This window comes from Coptis chinensis, chromosome 6, assembly GCF_015680905.1.
Source record: "Coptis chinensis isolate HL-2020 chromosome 6, ASM1568090v1, whole genome shotgun sequence".
In the NCBI taxonomy this organism is placed as follows: Eukaryota; Viridiplantae; Streptophyta; class Magnoliopsida; order Ranunculales; family Ranunculaceae; genus Coptis; species Coptis chinensis.
In genome coordinates this window covers 38738550-38759121 of record NC_141461.1, presented here as the reverse complement: position 1 = coordinate 38759121, position 20572 = coordinate 38738550, and the positions used below count along the sequence as shown (strand labels likewise).

Sequence of the window (20572 nt, the reverse complement as noted above, 5' to 3'; positions counted from 1 at the left end):
CAGGAGAAAAGTTTCCAATCTGGCAAGCCACTAGTTCAGGGAAGTACACCACCAATTACTGGTGTAACTTAAAAAAACTGTCAAGACCAGTCTGAAATAAAGGATGGCCCTTGCCTAGAAACAGGTTCTTATGTTGGCAAGTATGTGCTAGAGCCCTTTTGATACACGATAAATTCTGCAATACTAGACGGAGAACATGGAACACTTGTTATCGAGTTCCCTATTGCCCCTCCTAGGTAACTAGGTAAGTATGGTCTGAAATACTGTGTGACGGGAACACACTGCCTGCGAATTATGCGGAAGAATATTGGAAATGAATCCCCAAAAGCCCAAGGAAAGAAGACCAAGCTGCAGAAATAGTAATTACTGAAAGTTCTCCTAGCTGTCACAAATGAGGAAATGGTGCTCCATGGATTGTAATTTGAAATAATAGGGGTACTGGAACAAAAGATTTTTGAAGCTGATGGACAATGAGCAGAGCAGAACAGAACTATAAGAACCATATAGGATTGTGTCAAATAGAGAATGAGATGCTACTGCCAATTGAAAATCATAAACTCAAGACATGAAAGTACTGTCTATTTTGTGAAATCTACTCTAGTGAAACTTTCTTTTAGGCATCGGTATTGACACAACTCTTATAGGACAGCCCAATGTTCATCCTATAATCCCACTGCCAATTAGTATGACGACCTCCCAATATTCAAGACGAAGGCCTGGGACTTTAACCCATACGAGAGCGGTAGATTGTCAATGACAATCAGTTTAGATTCCATTTGGTTGTTCTTAGCAATTTGTTGCTAAGAACAGATTGGTTGTGAGTTGTGACGAGATGACATATTCCCAAAGAAGAGCCTTAAGGGTGGTCAACAATATTTAGATTGGAGTTAAGTATACATAGTTTAGGATTTTGTCTTTAATTATGCATGGTTTAATTTATGAAGTAGTCAGAGTTTGGATGCTAATTAGGAATTGAAATTAAGGACTTGTATCTTTGTTAATCTGCTCTGATACGTGAGTATTCCTATTAGAAGAAGACTAGCTTCCAAACCCGTCCTACGAACGGGTGCCTTTATATTAAATTATTCTAAAAAATATTAGCAATTATGTATATATGCATAATTAGCTATGCATAGTTATGAGATCGATATGAAAATTATATTAATCACTCATTCAAATTTTTTGCACCACTCTCTATAAAAAGGAAACATCAAACCTTGATAAAACTCATCAACTTCTTTTTGTTGTTAGGTTTAATAATAGAAGTTTGATTAAAGTTTTGTGAAAATATCAAATGTGGCGAAAATAGTATTGAAGCTACTTGAATAGCAAGACATTCCCAATCATAATAAAAAAAATTATGATAAACACTACTTAAAATATAAAACTATATTTGTCGAGACATTTATTTTCCTTATATATAATACAAACATGTTTTAGAGTTATTAGTTCAATGGATTTGCATCAAGTTTCTGATTTTCCATTAATTATTCTTTAAGATTAGTTCAATATAGTACGTTCTATCTAGTTTCCAATTTCTCATTAATTATTCTTTGAGGTTAGTTCAATGCAATAATTGCATCAAGTTTTCGATTTCCTGTTAATTATTATTTGAGGTTAGTTCAGTGCAATTGCATCCATTTTATGATTTCCTATTTGTTATTCATTAAGGTTAATTCAGTACAGTTGCATCCAGTTTTCGATGTTTCGTTAATTAGTCTTTGAGATTAGTTCATTGTATTTGCATCCAGGTTTCAATCTCTTGTTAATTACTCTTTGAGATTAGTTCAATACATCTGCATCCAGCTTCTGATTTCTCGTTAATTATTTGTCTAGGTTAGTTCGATAGTTTACAATTTCTAGTTATTTATATTTTGAGGTCAATGTGATACAGTTTTATCCGGCTTTCAATTTTCAGTTAACTATTCTTTGAGGTTATTTCAATGCATTTGCATACAATTTCTGATTTCCCGTTAGTTAATCTCTTATTTTAGTTTAATGCAGCTGCATCCAGTTTCTGATTTTTAGTTAATTATTCTTTGAGGTTAGTTCAATGCAGTTGATCCAATTTTCGTTTTTATGTTAATTGTTCTTTGAGGTTAGTTCAATGTTTTTGCATCAAGTTTTTTATCTTCCGTTAATTATTTTTTGAGGTTAGTTCACTTCAATTGCACCAAATTTATAATTTCCTGTTAATTATTCATTTAGGTTAGTTCAGTGCAGTTTCATCCATTTTTCAATATTTTGTTAGTTAGTCTTTGAGATTAGTTCATTGCATTTGTATCCAGTTTTCGATTTCCGTTAATAACTCTTTAAAGTTAGTTCAATACATCTACATCTAGTTTCTGATTATTTATATTTTGAAGTTAGTTCGCTGCAATTACATCCGGTTTCTGATTTCCTGTTAACTATTCTTTGAGGTTATATGCATTTGCATTTAGTTTATGATTTCTCACTAATTATTCTATGAGGTTAGTTCAATACAGTTGCATTTGGTTTTTTATTTTTTGTTAATTATTTTTTGAGTTTAGTTCAATGCATTTGTATCCAGTTTCCAGTTTCCCATTAGTTATTATTTGAGGTTTGTTTGATGTATTTGCATACTATTTCTAATTTTCCGTTAAATATTTTTTAAGGATTTGCATCCAATTTATAATTTCCTGTTAGTTATTCTCTGCCGTTAGTTTAATGCAATTGCATCCAGTTTCCGATATCTGGTTAATTACTTTTTGAGTTTAGTTTATTATATTTACATAAAGTTTTCAATTTCCCGTTAATTACTTTTTGAGCTCAGTTATGTATTTGAATCCAGTTTCCAATTTTCTTTTAATTATCCAATGTGGTGTGTAATACCAAATTCTAGTGATCTATCTGTAGTGTCCTTGCAAACATGACATAAAAAATAAATTATGTTTGATATATTATGTGGGATCATCGAAGATTATCCAGTTTCCGATTTCCCATCAATTATTATTTAAATTATATGCATTACTCACTATGTAGAATCTTCAAAGATTATCTACGAATGTGTATTGTTATATTAATTATTTTTAAAAATATTTGCAAATATGCAGAACTATTATATATTAATATTATATTGATCACTCATCTAAATTTCTTATAATGTGAAAACCTCACTCTCCATTAAAAAATAAAAAATAAAAAAAAAAAAAAAAAAAACTCGCCTTTGATAAAACCCTTCAATTCAAAATAATAGAAATTTGATTGAAGTTTTGTGAGATTGCCTAATAAAGGTGAAGTTCATATATATTGAAGCTACTTGAATAGTAAGGAGTTCTCAATCATACGGAAAGAGATAAGATAAACACCATTTTAAATGCAAAATTGTACTTATGGAAACATTCCCACAACATATAACACAACTATGTTTTGAGGTTAGTTCAATGCATTTGCATCTAATTTCTGATTTTCCGTTATTTATATTTTGAGGTTAGTTCAATACAGTTGCATCTGATTTTTTATTTCTCGTTAATTATTCTTTGCGGTTAGTTCAATACATTTGCATCCAATTTTCAATTTATTGTTAATTATTTCTTTGAGGTCAGTCCAATACATTTGCATCCAGTTTCTGATTTTCTATTAATTATTATGTGAGATTAGTTTAATACATTTGCATCCAATTTTCGATTTTCGATTTCCGATTTCTCGTTTATTATTTGATAAAGTTGCATTTGCATCTAGTTTTCGATTACTCATTAACTATTGTTTGAGGTTAGTTCAATGAATTTGCATCCAGTTTTTTATTTCCCGTTAATTATTTATTGAGATTAGTTCAATGTATTTGTATCCAGTTTATTTTTTGAGATTAGTTTAGTACAATTGCATCTGGTTTCTGATTTTCCATTATTTATTCTTTAAGATTAGTTTCATGCATTTGTATCATGTTTCCAATTTACAATTAATTTTTCTTTGAGATTAGTTCAATGGAGTTGCATCCAATTTTTTATTTTCCATTAATTAAATCTTTGAGGGTTAGTTTAATGCATTTTGCATCCAATTTCCGATTTTCCAACAATTATTTTTTTATGTTAGTTTGATGTATTTGCATCTAAATTTTGATTTCCTGTTAATTATTCTTTGAAGTCAGTTTAATACAGTTTTATCCATATTCTGGTTTTCCATTAATTACTTTTTAAGATTAGTTTAATGCTTGCATTTGCATCCAATTTCCGATTTCCCGTTAAATATTATTTGAGGTTAGTTCGATGCATTTACATCCAGTTTTTGGTTCCCCATTAATTGTTCTTTGACGTTAGTTTCATTCAGTATTATATATATTTTTAAATATTTGTCATTATTGTTTTGCCGTTATTTTTTTTTTTTATTATATATTTTGTGATGTTATTTTTTGTAAAATTTAATTTTCCACATGTAATTTGTTTTGGTTTGGTATATAATTTATTTAAGTCCAATGTCCACTTTAACTGAATCTCGTTATTCTGCCAAATATATAATATTATAGAGTTGAAAATTTATATAATAGTGTTAAAAAATTATAAATTCATAAATTTAATTGGAATATGTCATAATTATTGTGGCCAAAATTGTGATTTTCGGAATCCTTAACTATGAATAAATGTTTAAATCCCACAGTGGATGGCGCATCAAATCAAAAGGGATTTAGAAAAATCGTTTTCGGTAGAAACTATTGTTTTTAGCAATTTAGTTTTTTGTCTCATATTTTTTTCCCCGTACTTAGCTATATTGTTTAGGAAAAGTTGGAGACTTTATGAAACTCTAGATAAGATTGTTTTTTCGTATTTAGCTATAGTGTTTAGGAAAAGTTAGAGACTCTGTGAAACTCTAAATGGGATTGTTTATTTATTTATATCATATTTTTTTTATAATTAGTAATATAGTTTAGAAAAAACTGAAGTCTCTCCGAGTGTTCCAAAAAATAGATTGGTGAGGATATAGCTATAATATATATATATATATATATATATATATATATATATATATATATATATATATATATATATATATAATAAAATTGGGGAATATATCATGAATATTATTGTGGTCGGAATTATGATTTTTGGAATCATTAACTATGAATAAATTTTGAAGTATTTAGCTATAGTATTTAGGAAAAGTTAGAGACTCGTAAAACTCTAAATGGGAGTGTTTCCTTATTTATATCATTGAAACAAAAAATTTTTTTTTATAATTAGTAATGGAATTTAGAAAAAATTGGAGTCTCTCAGAGTGTTTTGAAAAATAGATTGGTGAGGGTATAGCTATAATATATATATCTAAGGAATTAGAATATGTCGTTATTAAAAAATAGATTGGTGAAATTATGATTTTGGAATCCTTAACTATGAATAAATGTTAGATTAAATCAGAAATTGGGATGGTTTTTTACACCCGTTTAATCAAATCGAAAAATTAAGTTTTTTAAGAAAATCATATTTCACATTTTAATTAAACTATTGTTTTTAACAATTTAGTTTTTGTCTCATTTTTTTTTTAAATTACCGTTATATATTGTTTGAAAAGTTTTCAAATCTGTGAAACTCTAGATGGGGTTGTTTTTTCTTTTGAAAACATTTAATTAGCTATAGTGTTTAAGGAAAAATTTAGTTTTAAAAAACTGTTTTTTTCAATTGAAACTTATGTTTGAGATTGTTTTTTTATTTATATCCTATTTTTTTTATAATTAGTAATAGAATTTAGAAAAATTAGAGTCTCTTCAAGTGTTCTAAAAAATAGATTGGTGAGATATAGTTATAATATATATCTAAGGATAAAGATAAATATTTGTTTTCTATTTTATCTCCTACTTTTTCTTAATTAGTCATGACATGTGGACACCCTATAAACGCTTCCTCAATTGAAGAAGGTAAAACTATAATATATATATAAATAAGAGCCGAAAAATCCTCCACTAACTACAAGAAGCTTCTCTTATATATTTTTTGGGTGATCTATGGCTCTACGGGTCCAATTCCAAGTTTAATTTGCATCTTATAAGCTTTTTTATTATTTTTTTTGTTTGCTCCATTAATTGATGGTTCAAAATTCTAACCTGCAATAGTTTTGGATCCTAAAATCTACATTTTTCTGTACGTTTTTTATATGGTGCATGGATTTCTTATTTCTACAATTTGCCAGGTGAATAACTGATAATTGGTTCTTCACAAAAACAGAAGTATGGGCATAATAACAGGATGCCTACCCTGGGTAAATAATGGAGAACCTCTCCCTTATGAAATAATAGATTTTCCGCTGAGTCTGTACTTCATGTCATTAGGCCGACTCCATTCTTTGTAGACATGCACCTCCATCGAGCTTCTCCAACTATTGCTTTCTATTGGTATTCTGTGTAAAGCACTGATAGCAAAAAAAAACCAGTCGCAAAGTCAGTATGAATTTTACTCATGCAAAGGATAAGAAGATTGTGACTAAAAGCATCAAATTCGAATTAAGCTTTATCGACCATCTGTTACGTTGTAAGCCACGAGTTCATAGTTCTTGCAATGGGTTTCTTCTGATAAAAAAAAAAACATTTCGAGATGCAAGTATATGTATTTGGAATTCCGTTACTCGACAAGGTTTTACAGTAAATGCGTTGCCTCTTGCGCCACTATCACACTATTCTGCTTGCGGGTTTTTCTTCCACCCAAAGGCTAGGGAGTACAGAATTATTTTTATGTGTGAAGAAAGTTGATTCTTTAAATCCTCAGTACTTAGCTCGGCCACTAAATTGGTAAGACTGATTCCTGGGGTCGTCTCTCATCCTCCACTTCTTAATATAGCTCTTGTATTTTTAATGGAGCTCTACCTTGATGATTAACGATGAATACTACAAGAGACTGTTTGGGAATTGGCCCATTGTTCAAATTCTATTGTGATATTCAATATATAGAGCGGGAGGAATTTTCCACAATGAAACATCCAGGAGGCTACTATTGTATTGGACTCTTCGAAATGGAATGGCGCTAAAAGGCATGCCCTTTGCATTGCTCTAATAAAGAATAAATGCAAGAAGTGGATTTAATCCCTGGGAAGAAGCTGAGGTGGACGCATACAAGTATAAGGGCATCTCCAATGGGGGGTGTAAAATTACACCTCCACCTAGGCTCCACGTAGGTGCCATTAGGATTTTACACCTCTAATTATATAGTATTGTATAGCTCATAAATATCCACACTCTATACTCTCCAATGGAAAAGTGTAAAAAAATAGATTTTTAAACTCGGACGTCACTCCAAGTGGCGTCCTCTTTAATTTAAACTGGACGCCACTTGGAGTGGCGTCCGAAGTTAAAAATAAAGCTTCAAACGTGTGTTGAAGTAACGTCCGAAGTTTTAAGTTAAGCAGACGTTATTTTAAGTGACGTCCGGGCTTTTATTAACTAATAGGCGAGAGGGAATTCCCCACCCCTCTCTATTAGCTAATACACTATTACCTACGGTATAGCACCCCCATTGGAGAGAGTTTTTTTATATTTGGGGTGTAAAATTTTCACTTTATACGGTTTACACCCCCCATTGGAGATGCCCTAAGGCGACAATTTATTTTTTTTATTTTTGACAAAAACTAAATATTTTATTAAGATAAGTGAAATTACACAATAGGAGAGGACAAGCGTGTTATAAGTTGCACTGCAAGTTATGAATAGCAAATCCAATCCTCCTAAATACATATTCCTTCAAACCAGGGGCGGATCCGGTGGGGGTGGGGTGCATTGTCACCAAATTCGGTATTTAAAACCCAAGATATTGGCAAGGCATCTTGTTCCAGTTTAAAATCCGGATTTAAAAAAAAAAAAAACGCGTTTTAAACTTAAAAAACGTTTAAAACCCGAGATTTTGAAAATCTCCGTTTAAAACTTTATTAATTTTTTTTAAAATAATAATCTAAAAGAAAACGCAAGAAGAAAAAGGGTTTTGAAGTTTACCTTTTTGAAGAGTGGGCGTTAGATTGACTTATTAAGACAGTTCTATTTTGTTTTGGACTATTAATAATTGAAAATTTTAAAGTTATTAACTTATTTGTAGTACTTGATTATGCCATTATAGTTAGTAATTAGTAGTATCTTATTTAGAGTCGTGTTTTGGTACTGAATCTAAAACTTATAGTATTTGGATGAGTAATGATAATTTGATATTTTCATGTATTTGAATTTTCTTTCATTTTTTATTTGTATTATTATTTTTTTTATTTTATGTGCCTATTTTTTTTTCCACTCTTATAAAAAATCAAACTCCTTATCTATTATATTATTTATCATCGGTTTTTACCGTTTCTTTTACGTATTATACGTTTTAACCCCATTTTACCGTTTTAAACCCGTTTTTTATGCCCTACGTTTTTTATATGTTTTTTCTTTTTCTTTTCGTTTTTTTCTCGAGATGTTCCGTTTAAAACACGAACTAAGTTTTTTTTTCAAATTCACCGTTTTAAAACCCGTATTGTACTTGGTGACAATAGTGCGGTGGGCTGCAGCACACCCAACTCTTCTGTCGAAAAAAAATACTAGTTATAATAGTGTATAATTCACCAAAAAATAAATATATTTGTAGTGTATGTTAGTTGTAGCAGCTCCCCCTTGAGTGGCAATCCTGGATCCGCCCCTACTTCGAACCCATGGACATCACATTATTATCCATGAATTTTTGCAATCTCTTAAGAAGTTCTATAGATTTCAAATGCTAAAAAACCAACGGTACGGTATCAAAAGTGAAAGGGATAAAGCATGACCTTTTTTATTTTATTTTTTCGTGTTACATAAACTTGTTCCTTTCCAGTCTAAGGTTGGGTACATTAGTAAGAACTAGATTTCATACCCGTTCAACAAACGGGTATCATTTTTAAATAATTTTATTTAATTAATGAATTATAATAAAATTGATTTACTGACTACTCATAACCCGCTAATGAAAATAGTTACAAAACTTAATAACTCTCCATACTCTCTAATCATGTAGACCATTACGTAGTAGCATATGAACGCGTGTGGTTATACTAAAGTGTAATTTTTAAATGTTGTAAGAATTTAATTGTATAGCATATATGAGAAGATATAGACAAAGAAAAAAACAAAAAACTAATTAAACATATAAATAACGTGTCAAGAAAAAAATGTAATAATAATGCTGAATAAATACGCGTAGCATATTGAATTAAAATGATAAATAACTAGGATTGGATTACATTCTTTTAAAATTAATACCTTATAAGTGAAACAAAAATGTAAGTCTTAAGCTTGAAATTGCCTACTAGGGAAGATTGACAAAGGGACGCTGGATTAGGTTTTGGTTTTTGACCTAATATATTGAAATATCTCCAAAGATCACCTAGAAATATTAAATAAGATATGTTATAAGTATAATTAAAGTGATCGGTCATGGTGAAATTTTGATGTGAAAGTACATAAAACCTCTGAGTGATGATACCAGAGATCTGGGGTTCGAATCCCCGCCGCACCAATAAGTTACTGATCTCATTTAAAAATAGGCTTACCAATAAAAAATAAATAAATAAAAATTGTACTATAGTAACTTTGTAACTATCAATTGATAAATGTTATATGTAGTCGTAGTTGCCATTTAAATTGTTTGCTAAGCAAGTAATCAATTGGATAGAATAAGCTCAATCACTTGTAAGCATTGTCACCAAGTACGGTACAGGTTTAAAACGGTGTACTTGAAAAAAACTTAGTTCGTGTTTTAAACGGAATGTCTCGGGAAAAAAACGGAAAAAAAAAAACGTAAAAAAACGTAGGACATAAAAAACGGGTTTAAAACAGTAAAACGGTTTTAAAACGTATAATACGTATAATACGTAAAAAAAACGGTAAAAACCGATGATAAATAATATAATAAATAAGGAGTTTGATTTTTTATAAGAGTGGAAAAAAGAATAGACACATAAAATAATAATAATAATAATACAAATGAAAGAAAATTCAAATACATGAAAGTATCAAATTATCATTACTCATTCAAATACTAGAAGTTTTAGATTCAATGCCAAAACACGACTCAAAATAAGATACTACTAATTACCAACCATAATGGCATAATTAAGTATTACAAATAAGTTAATAACTTTAAAATTTTCAATTAATTATTAATAGTCCAAAGCAAAATAGAACGGTCTCAATAAGTCAATCTAACGCCCACTCTTCAAAAAGGTAAACTCCAAAACCCTTTTCTTTTCTAGCGTTTTCTTTTAGGGAAAAAAAAAAGTTTTAAACAGGAGATTTTCAAAATCTCGGGTTTTAAACATTTTTTAAGTTTAAAATGGGTTTAAAATGTTTAAAACGTGTTTTTTTTTTAAAAACTCGGGTTTTAAACTGGAACCAGACGCCTTGCCAATATCTCGGGTTTTAAACACGTTTTTTTTTCAAAAAACGCCATATTTGGTGACAATGCTTGTAAGTGACATTCTGAAACTTCAAAATTGCCAAAGTGTCAACCTATAACATTCGGAAAAAAAATCACCAACTTGTAATCAAGCATGATATATGATTCGTTGGAACGCCCTACCAAATTAAATTACATACCCAAAAACTACGTGATCGTAGGAATTTATTTTGATTAGACGAAAAGAGACACACCATTTTAAATGCACAACTATACTTGTCAAGACATTAAGACATTCTCCTTGCATATTCTATATGTATTATTCTCATACCGTTATGTGTTTTGAGGTATGTAATAGCCACTTCTATTGATCATTCTGCAGTGTTTCTACAAAACTTATCATAAATTGTCATAAAGTGTTTCTGCAATGTTTCTACATAATAATTGCCATATACAATGTTTGCTTGTAGAATTGTTTTAAAAACAAATCTCCTAAATAATAAGAAAGGGTTTGGAGTGGTGGAAGAAGTGAAGGAGGCGAAATAAACCCTTTTTTCTCAGCCGTATATATATAAGCAAGCCACATTGTAAATGGATCCAAGCAAAATCGTAGACTTACAAGTTGAATTAAGGGCTGAATTTTTGTAGATAGTCTCCCCACCATGGAGAATATGCTCATAAAAATTCAGCTCATTCAAAGAAGTCTAACCTTAGAACATGCTCACAAAAGTTTTTGGCCGTTAGATGAAAAATTTAAAAATGAACACTAATTTTTACATAGTTAGACATATTTAAATATTATAATTTTTTTGTGAGAATGATCTTCATGGTGGGGGATTATCTCCACAAAAAACCAAGCCTTAATTCACTTATATATAAAAAATGTGGCTATAATGTGTGCATGAGAATGTGGCTATAGGTTCCGTTTACCACACTTTTTATACTATAGTTTATACCATGCCCCACAACATGAATTATAACCTAGTTTTTTTTGTGGATGTGTTCAACTATCCATAAAGATCAGCTCTATAAAATTTTACATCATTTGATAATGTTTAATTATGTCAAAAGATGATTGCAAAATCGAAAAATCTTAACCGTTAAAAAAAATTCAAAAAAAATTCAAAGTTTACAACAACTTTTAATTATGTTAGAGATCGATTTCCAAATGAGATGAATTTTTGTGGAGATGTTATCTATAGTTAGTAGATCATATCCACAAATTATTAGCACTTGATTCATCTTGTAGGGGGTGTGGTATAAACCAATAGCCACTTCTATTGATCATTCTGCAGTGTTTCTACAAAACTTATCATAAATTGTCATAAAGTGTTTCTGCAATGTTTCTACATAATAATTGCCATATACAATGTTTGCTTGTAGAATTGTTTTAAAAACAAATCTCCTAAATAATAAGAAAGGGTTTGGAGTGGTGGAAGAAGTGAAGGAGGCGAAATAAACCCTTTTTTCTCAGCCGTATATATATAAGCAAGCCACATTGTAAATGGATCCAAGCAAAATCGTAGACTTACAAGTTGAATTAAGGGCTGAATTTTTGTAGATAGTCTCCCCACCATGGAGAATATGCTCATAAAAATTCAGCTCATTCAAAGAAGTCTAACCTTAGAACATGCTCACAAAAGTTTTTGGCCGTTAGATGAAAAATTTAAAAATGAACACTAATTTTTACATAGTTAGACATATTTAAATATTATAATTTTTTTGTGAGAATGATCTTCATGGTGGGGGATTATCTCCACAAAAAACCAAGCCTTAATTCACTTATATATAAAAAATGTGGCTATAATGTGTGCATGAGAATGTGGCTATAGGTTCCGTTTACCACACTTTTTATACTATAGTTTATACCATGCCCCACAACATGAATTATAACCTAGTTTTTTTTGTGGATGTGTTCAACTATCCATAAAGATCAGCTCTATAAAATTTTACATCATTTGATAATGTTTAACTATGTCAAAAGATGATTGCAAAATCGAAAAATCTTAACCGTTAAAAAAAATTCAAAGTTTACAACAACTTTTAATTATGTTAGAGATCGATTTCCAAATGAGATGAATTTTTGTGGAGATGTTATCTATAGTTAGTAGATCATATCCACAAATTATTAGTACTTGATTCATCTTGTAAGGGGGTGTGGTATATAAACCATGGTTTATACCACACCCCCTACAAGATGAGTTAAGTATTAATAATTTGTAGATATGATCTACTAACCATTGATAACATCTCCACAAAAATTCATTTCATTTGGAAATCTCTAACCTAGTTAAGAATCGTTGCCGACTTTGAATTTTTTTTAACGGCTCAAAATTTTCGATTTTGCAATCATCTTTTGACATAGTTAAACATTATCAAATGAGTTGAAATTTTATAGAGGTGATCTTCATTGTTAGTTGAGTACATCCATAAAAAAACTAAGATGTAATTCACGTTGTAGATAAAGTTGTAGGGCATGGTATAAACTATAGTATAAAAAATGTGGTAAACAGAACTTGCTTTTATATATATAAAATCGTGAAATACTAAATATTTTGCATATAAGTGTATGTGAATTCGATCCAAAAATTGATCCAAAATTAACCCCGTTGGCTTAGCGGGTCACCCATTGGGTAACTAGTTATATAGGTGGGTTGGATTGGGTTTGGGTTTGACAAACTTGACACGATTAGTAATTGGGTCGGGTTTAGGTTTGCTCTCTTAACACATGACCCGAATATGACATGACACGAACCCAACCCAACACGACTCATTGCCATATCTGAACTCGAGCCTGAATTTTTTTAATAATGTCTGAACCCAAATCGAAACCAAATATCCCACCCAAACCCGAATCCAAATCCGAACTGCAAAAATTTCGGATTGGGTAACACTAAAAATTTGAAAAAATTCAAACCCCGTATCCGAATCCGACCCAAAACCATAAACAGTTATAAAAACTGTCGGGTTCGGGTCAAACCCCACCCGATTCCCTGCACTACCCCTATCTTAAAGGGAAATGAAATATAAATTGAAGTAATGTCCGACACAAACTCGGACAGCAAAGTTGTTTTCCTGCCCTATTAGGACTCAACATACCTACCCTACAAAATGTCCCAACTTTCAACGGAAGGGACTCTCAACACAATTCAAAGATGAGAAAAACAAAAGGAATCAATATAAGAACAAATAGAGAAACCTACTTGAAACAAGTTGGTATAAATGCATAATATCAACCATGCAATATCGTTATCACATTTCATTCCCTGTTCAATTTCTTCATAATAGTAAAGTACGTTTTTCATTTTGTGTTGTGAGTTATTCTGATTTTCTTTCATTCTAATATTCTTTTTAGCCTGTTTTAATATATTAAATGAATCTCTATCCAAACCAATGGTATATTGGTATGTACCTCAAAGGCTCAAACACTCGAACTTGTTGATAGGCGTATTGCAAGAGGAATTCATTAAATAGACTGATTATAGCACAAAAAAGTCCAGTGAAGACTCATATGAAACAACGTGCATGGCATTATTAGATCCTTTTGCGAGGATGATTTCGGCGTTATGGACTTATGGGGACATCATCATACAAAACGATCAACTCTTTTCAGAATTTCTAATTTTGCAAGATCTAGCTCACAATTGTTTTCCACAATAAACTAGCTCACAATTTTCAGGATAACTAATGGTGTTCAACCATCAATTTTATAAAAATCCTTCGGTCTTTTTGGTGAGGTTAGAAATTTCCATATTGGACTATTATTGTTAAAGATGACTATCCGTAAATAAATTTCCTCATAGTCCATTGTTTTGGAGAACATATATAATTATTACACTAGTTCATGGACCAGATGAATTGTATAGACCATACAAACAAAACGATGATGATTGGTGGATATCGATCGGGGCCAACTAACGGAAATCAAAGGCTCTGAACCGGACTCGATCAGGGCCAAGCCATCTGATGGCCACCATTGAATTTATCGTGACTCATTATGCTATGACTCACCAAAACATCCCACAGGAGATTTCTTTACTGTCCAACAAACCATCTTGGAACACACACCATCCCTATTCCCATGGCTATAGAATATGCAGTAGCAAGTTTACCTAGCTAGATGCAAACTATTAGTAACAAAAGATATCCCTACCCCAACGACCATATGTGTGGATCCCACATGAGTTCACAATGCAATCATGGTCAGGTTGTAGAATGCAAGTTCAAAACCACCACTGCCATCTTGTACGGGAAAAATACCAAAGCCTGAAACTCCAGTATGAACAAGTCCATGGACTTTCACTCACATTTCTGACAAACATTACATCATAATAGGTGAGCAGACAGAGATATCAGTTGACTACTCATTCTGAAATTTCTGATCACTTATAGAAAGTGATGTTCTTGACATTTGCCTGTTTAACAAAAGCATACTAGCTTGCTCTATGTTACTATGTGTGTGTGGTAGAATGGTATTACTGGTATTTGAGTGAGAGAGAGAGAGGGAGAGATGCTTCATAAATTAGAGAATAAGCAAACTTTTGCTACATTAATCACTTAATCAGCCTCTTAAAGGGTGCAGACAAAGCACCGCCTCAAGGAAAAACCGAAACTTAAAAGTGTACAAATCTAAAACCACAAATCTTCATGGGTTTTCTTGGGGTTAGAATCAATAATATCAGATGAACCTCAAGAACTAAGAAAAGGAAAAAATATATAAAAGAAGAAAAAAGAGAAGCAGTGGTGCAGCTTCATCTTGGTCAACTTCTTCAAAACAACCATCAAGGTTTTGTTATTCATCTGAGCATAGATGTTAGAGAGCGAAAGACAACTTCTTCACAAGGAATTGTTAGACCCATGTCATGATCAAAGCCAAACTCCTCTTCTGCTCTTTGAAGTAAGCTTTGAAACTCTGGATGAGTTAAGAATGAGATTGGTACGATAAATCTGCTTCTCTTCTCTCCAACATAGACAACAAAGTGGCCTTTTGGTACATCAACGGGAAGGCCTTGTTCGTCGAAGCAATGTTTCTTGCCTAAGCTTGAGCATCTCTTAAGAATTTGCTTAAGAACTGCTGTTTGATATAACTTATTCGATTTTGTGAGAGCCATGTTTTTCCCTGAAGTGTGTGCTTGGCAAGAAACAAAAGAGAGGTTGAAGAGAGAAGTGAAGTTGAGGGTGGTGAAGAGGATGGTAAAGGTGGGTTGGGTATATATGGAGGGAATAAGTAGGAAAGAAAGAAACAAAATCATGTGGTGTGTGGGGGCAAATAGCAGACCACTGGTGTTACAAGGTCTGTGTGTTACAAGGACATGTTCGCAGCCTAACCCTTTGGTTATAATCTCAGTTGTTACCCCTCCCAAAGACAACATGGACCCTCTCTCTGCTCTCTCTCTCCACCTTGTCCTTCATTCATTTTCGAGTTGGAAAAACACCCCTTTCCCTCTGCCTATATTTATTTCAACTTATGGTTTCTACTGTAAATTTGGTAAAGCACCAATCTTCCTTTTCTTAATTCCATTTTTTCCTTCTTTTTTTGGGTTATGACTCTTCTGTCTGAAAATGAAAATATAACTTTAGATTGTAAATCTACAATGTTAAACACCTAACTTTCTCATAATTCCTCTGACATAACATATTTCTAGGGGATTCCGATTTCTAGATGCTCTCTGTTTAAGTTCCAAAAACACACCAAATTCTAGTGATTGCTCATAAAGATACTCTGTCAAAACCCTTTTGGTTGTTGACTCATCTTCGAAGTTCCAACTTTGTTAGTATCATCAAGCCATCATCACCTCTCTCTCTCTCTCTCTCTCTCTCTCTCTCTCTCTCTCCCTCTAAGTGTACTGTGTACTGTGTACCGTGTACCGTGGAGTACCCCTTTGGGACCTGGGGTTTGTTTGGTTTTTTATGATTGTTGGGATTGTGATTTAAAGTGGCAAATAAAAGAGCCATAAAAACAGAACCCCCTGTGTAACCTTGGAGGTTGACTCTTGACCCCAAAGGCCCAAACAATAATTCCCTGTATCTACTTCTTTGTCTTTAATGGCCAGCCTTCTCAGATGCCACTACATTTATCTTCCTTGTATTCTCTTTATTTCCTTTAGTCAGAGAACAACAATTCTGTACTTCCTGTATTCCAGAATGGATAACCTAGTTTATTCAAAACGTAGCTACACAATTTCTTTTAGTTCCATACTCGACACAGCACATTTCCCATGTATTCCCTTGTGAACTTTATTACATACTGTGATACTGGAGAGACATCTTTACCAAAAACCAATACCGGAGAGACAATTCGTTTCACTTAAATCCCTTTGCATCCTAATCAAACTGAAATATATTGACCATCTTAAGAAAATGGTAAGCGATTATTCAATATTGGCCCCACTTTTAATAGGGTATTCAGCATTTAAGTTGTTTAATTCGTTTTCGGCTCCAGTTCTATCAGTTGACTTGGTCAATTTACCGTAGTATATTTTCAAAATGACAATTTTACCTATATGATTTGCGCGTGAATCTAGTAAATACTAATTTCATAAAATTTCAATTTTGAAACCCAATATAAATTTCATTTCGATAATATTGATTTAAAAGTCAATGTGGCAAGTATCTATAGTACAAACATTGACGGCTTGGATTAAAATGTTTAGGGTTTTACGGGAAAACAACTTATCTTCTTTCTTAATGAAATCATCGTCTCTCTCATTAACTAATTTGTTGTCTCTCTCATAAACCCATTCCAAAACTATACTCTTTTTCAAGTCATCATATCGCTTCATCACCCTAACTCCTCTTTAATTCCATTTACATATATTTTTGTTTTTGGCCCCTATTTCAAAAATACTTTTAAGCTTTTAGCCTCTCCTCTATTAATGGATTGTGTGATATCTTTCAAAGAAAATACAAACTTTTGGTGCACCAACAATGACAACTTCGCTACCCTCATTGTATTATTTGATTTGGAGTCAGACATGAGCAAAAACTAATAAGCAATTGGTCCAGTACATGTAGATAATCAGTATACCCGTTGGGAGCAACATTCAAAACTCCAATGGCTAGTAGCTAATGACCCTTGGATGTCAACCGTAAGATTTTAACACGTGTCATTTTGTTTTGTTTTAAAAAAAAAAAGTCAAGTGTGGCACGTGTGAAGGATATTTAGACCATTTTGAAATTATGAGCAAAACATACTGTGCAGTTAAAGTTGATTGGATCAACTGACAGAATTGGGACCAAAAACAAATTAAACAATAAGAGCCAAACCCTAAATACCATATTAAAAAGGGGCAAAATTGAATAAACCCAAATGGTAAATGGTAATATGGAGATGGGTTTGATGTTTTTTCATTTCCACGCATCATTGAACTATTCTGTTTGGGAAAAGAGCATGACGTGTGGAGCTTTGCGAGGTGCTTTGGTCTAGAAGAAGCGGTTGAGTGTAGTTACGAACGAGCGCTTTATTCGTTGAAAAAAAGGCATAAATAAGGTATTCATCGCAATCCGGTAGTGATGGTTAGGCATCAGGTGGAGTTGGACAATAGAAAACCATTGAATCATCTATCCTTCCCTGTGTCTTTGTATTTGCAAACTACAGGTCACTTCAAGAAAATTGCCATTTTGATTGATTCATTGCACATCCAAATGAACAAATGAACTCCATTCTATCAGCACTAATGGCATTGATCAATGTTGTCCTCCATACCATTATCTGATAACCACGTTGCCGACCAAGATTTTGTCAATGGTGCAATAGTCTGTCAGGCCTAACTAATAGGGAATATATGGCACCTACGCATTCATCATACAATTCTCTAGCAGTCCTAACCATTACGTGATTCGCCTAAACAGCATCTCTAAGCAATCCATCCTATACCTAAACCCCTCGACTATATAACGCCTTGTATTCTCTTATATATATACATTTATATAAGAGTCTTATTCTTATCTATCTATCTACAACCTGTTTAGCGACTTGCAAGCTATACAAACAGATTTTGATGATCAGTTAAGATGGGTTAAAGATAAAGCAAGGCAAGGACATGTACCCGTACTATCTACTCATACAAGTGCTTTTTAATGCTCTGCACATCGAAAAACTCCCATGTGGTCCTATAAAATCAACACAGGCTATACCGCCAAAGAGGTGTTGCAATCAGATATAATTCTACCTCAAACTTGCACCACAGATAAATCTAGCCTGTCCTTACTCCAGAAAAGTTTATTTTCTTTTTTCCCATGTTCTAAGGCCAAGAAAGCAATCTGCAAAAGCAGGTGAGTAAATGCTTGATACCATTGTCTGGTCTTACTGTCTCATCTCCCAAATTGTTTTATTCTCAGCCCAGCTATTCCATCAACAATACACTTGTACACAATATACACTCATAGACACCAAGGGAACTACTTAAGATGATTAAGAACTCTGTCTACCCAGTAAAAGAAATCCTATTACCCAACTATCCTCTAAGAGTCCAACTTCACATTTAAACAAATTACCCATCTCTGATTGGCAAGACATACTTATAAAAAAAAAAAGGCAAGACATATAGTCACAAAACAGGGTATAGAACTGAAGTAAACAGCCGATCGGTACTGGGTTTCAGTCCTTAAGAGGGAGTCACCCATGTTCTATAAGTGAGATTGGTTGGTGAACGGAAGATAAAAGCAGAAGAAATAGGGTTGTTGGCCTACCATTTTCATTGAGAGACACCGACTATAATAGCTAAGCAACAAATATATATCTGGTTTTGATGGTGACCATGCCTTATGTATAGCACATGAAAGCCATGTTACTCTTGCCTCCAAGAGTCCTTATAAGGACAACAATGTAAGGTCCCGTGAGATCATTCCAACTGCTTTAAACGGCTAGAATACTAAACCATTTCCAAGAACTCCAACTACCCCCTTGGTATCTTTTATTAGGCCCTCCTTTTTAACCTGCCTACAGGCTACAGCAGTGGTTACTGATTACTTAAAACTAGAGATGCAGAATTAAAAAGTAACAGTATACACTTATGACACGGAAGACAAATATAACAACCGAATGATGCAATCTGTATAAACAAAAAACAATAGGCTGTGCTAAGGGATGAAAAGTGAATCACAATAGATTACCAGAAAATTGGTTGCTTGTTCACTACGAAACCATAAAAATTAAAGGAGAATATCAGTTGCTTGCAGCGAAACTTCTAAGATACCAGAAAAAGCTAAACATCCATCACGTACACCCGATCATGGAAAAGTTTCACATCATAAACTTGAAAAAGAATGCAGATATTTTCCTATATCTCCCACAATTTGGTAAAACTTCGCGCATCTTTTATTTAGACAAAGGGATTATCATTTACACCTACACAGAAACCCAAGGCAAGAGACATAGCTAATCTGGAATTACCTTTGGCAAGACACTGACAGCTCATATCTACTCAAATATAAGAATGCTGGACCCGTTGCATATCAATTCCAAAATTTAAAGCATCAAAGGACTTGCAGATATGATCCACAGCTATGCCCACATGTACTGCACAAGACACCCTACAACCATTGACATTAGATGAAACATAATGTAGCATCCTACCACCAAAGGGTCTAATGTTGCATCCCTTGGGAAGGGCCTACAATGTACAAAGAGGGTACGAGATGGGACAATATCAAGAGGAATCACATGTACAACGTCATGCACGTTAGAGGGGATAAGCATGCAGTAAATACATGTAACCGAGTACATAAGCTATACTAAGTCTCACTCATTGTATTGGTCACGTTGTTGCAAATATGACACCTTAGTGTGGCAAAGAATGGCAAGTCCTTTAACAAAGTTATATGCACATAATAAAAAACAAGGGGTTTTTTAACTTAACCCCCCAAAACCATGAGTTTTGAGTTAACCACCCATTTTGAAAATCAATTGAGTTTGCCCCCCATTCCGTTAATTTTCTATTACACAAATGTTGGTATTTAGCATATTGACAATTTTGTCCTTACAGAGTTTTGTATAAACCTCCCAAATTTGAGCATCGAATTTGAGTTGAACCAAATTTGTCCAGTATCGTCAAATTGAGAAGAAAATACTAATGAGGAAGAATTTGGTTCTCTCATACTTTGGTCTTATTGAATTAGCATAAGTTTTGTTGTTAGACCTCCATTTTCTGGTGGTTAAGAAACTTTATAAAAACTCAAAGGTCTCCCTTCCACTAATCAGGTTGCAAAGATGCATTGAAAACATAGTCAACACA

General features: G+C 32.7%; 1 pseudogene; it reads right to left on the bottom strand.

Annotated features, from left to right (window-relative positions):
• Positions 1-14846: 14846 nt before the first annotated feature.
• Positions 14847-15483, bottom strand: LOC147492900 (protein SMALL AUXIN UP-REGULATED RNA 12 pseudogene; annotated as a pseudogene).
• Positions 15484-20572: the final 5089 nt, after the last annotated feature.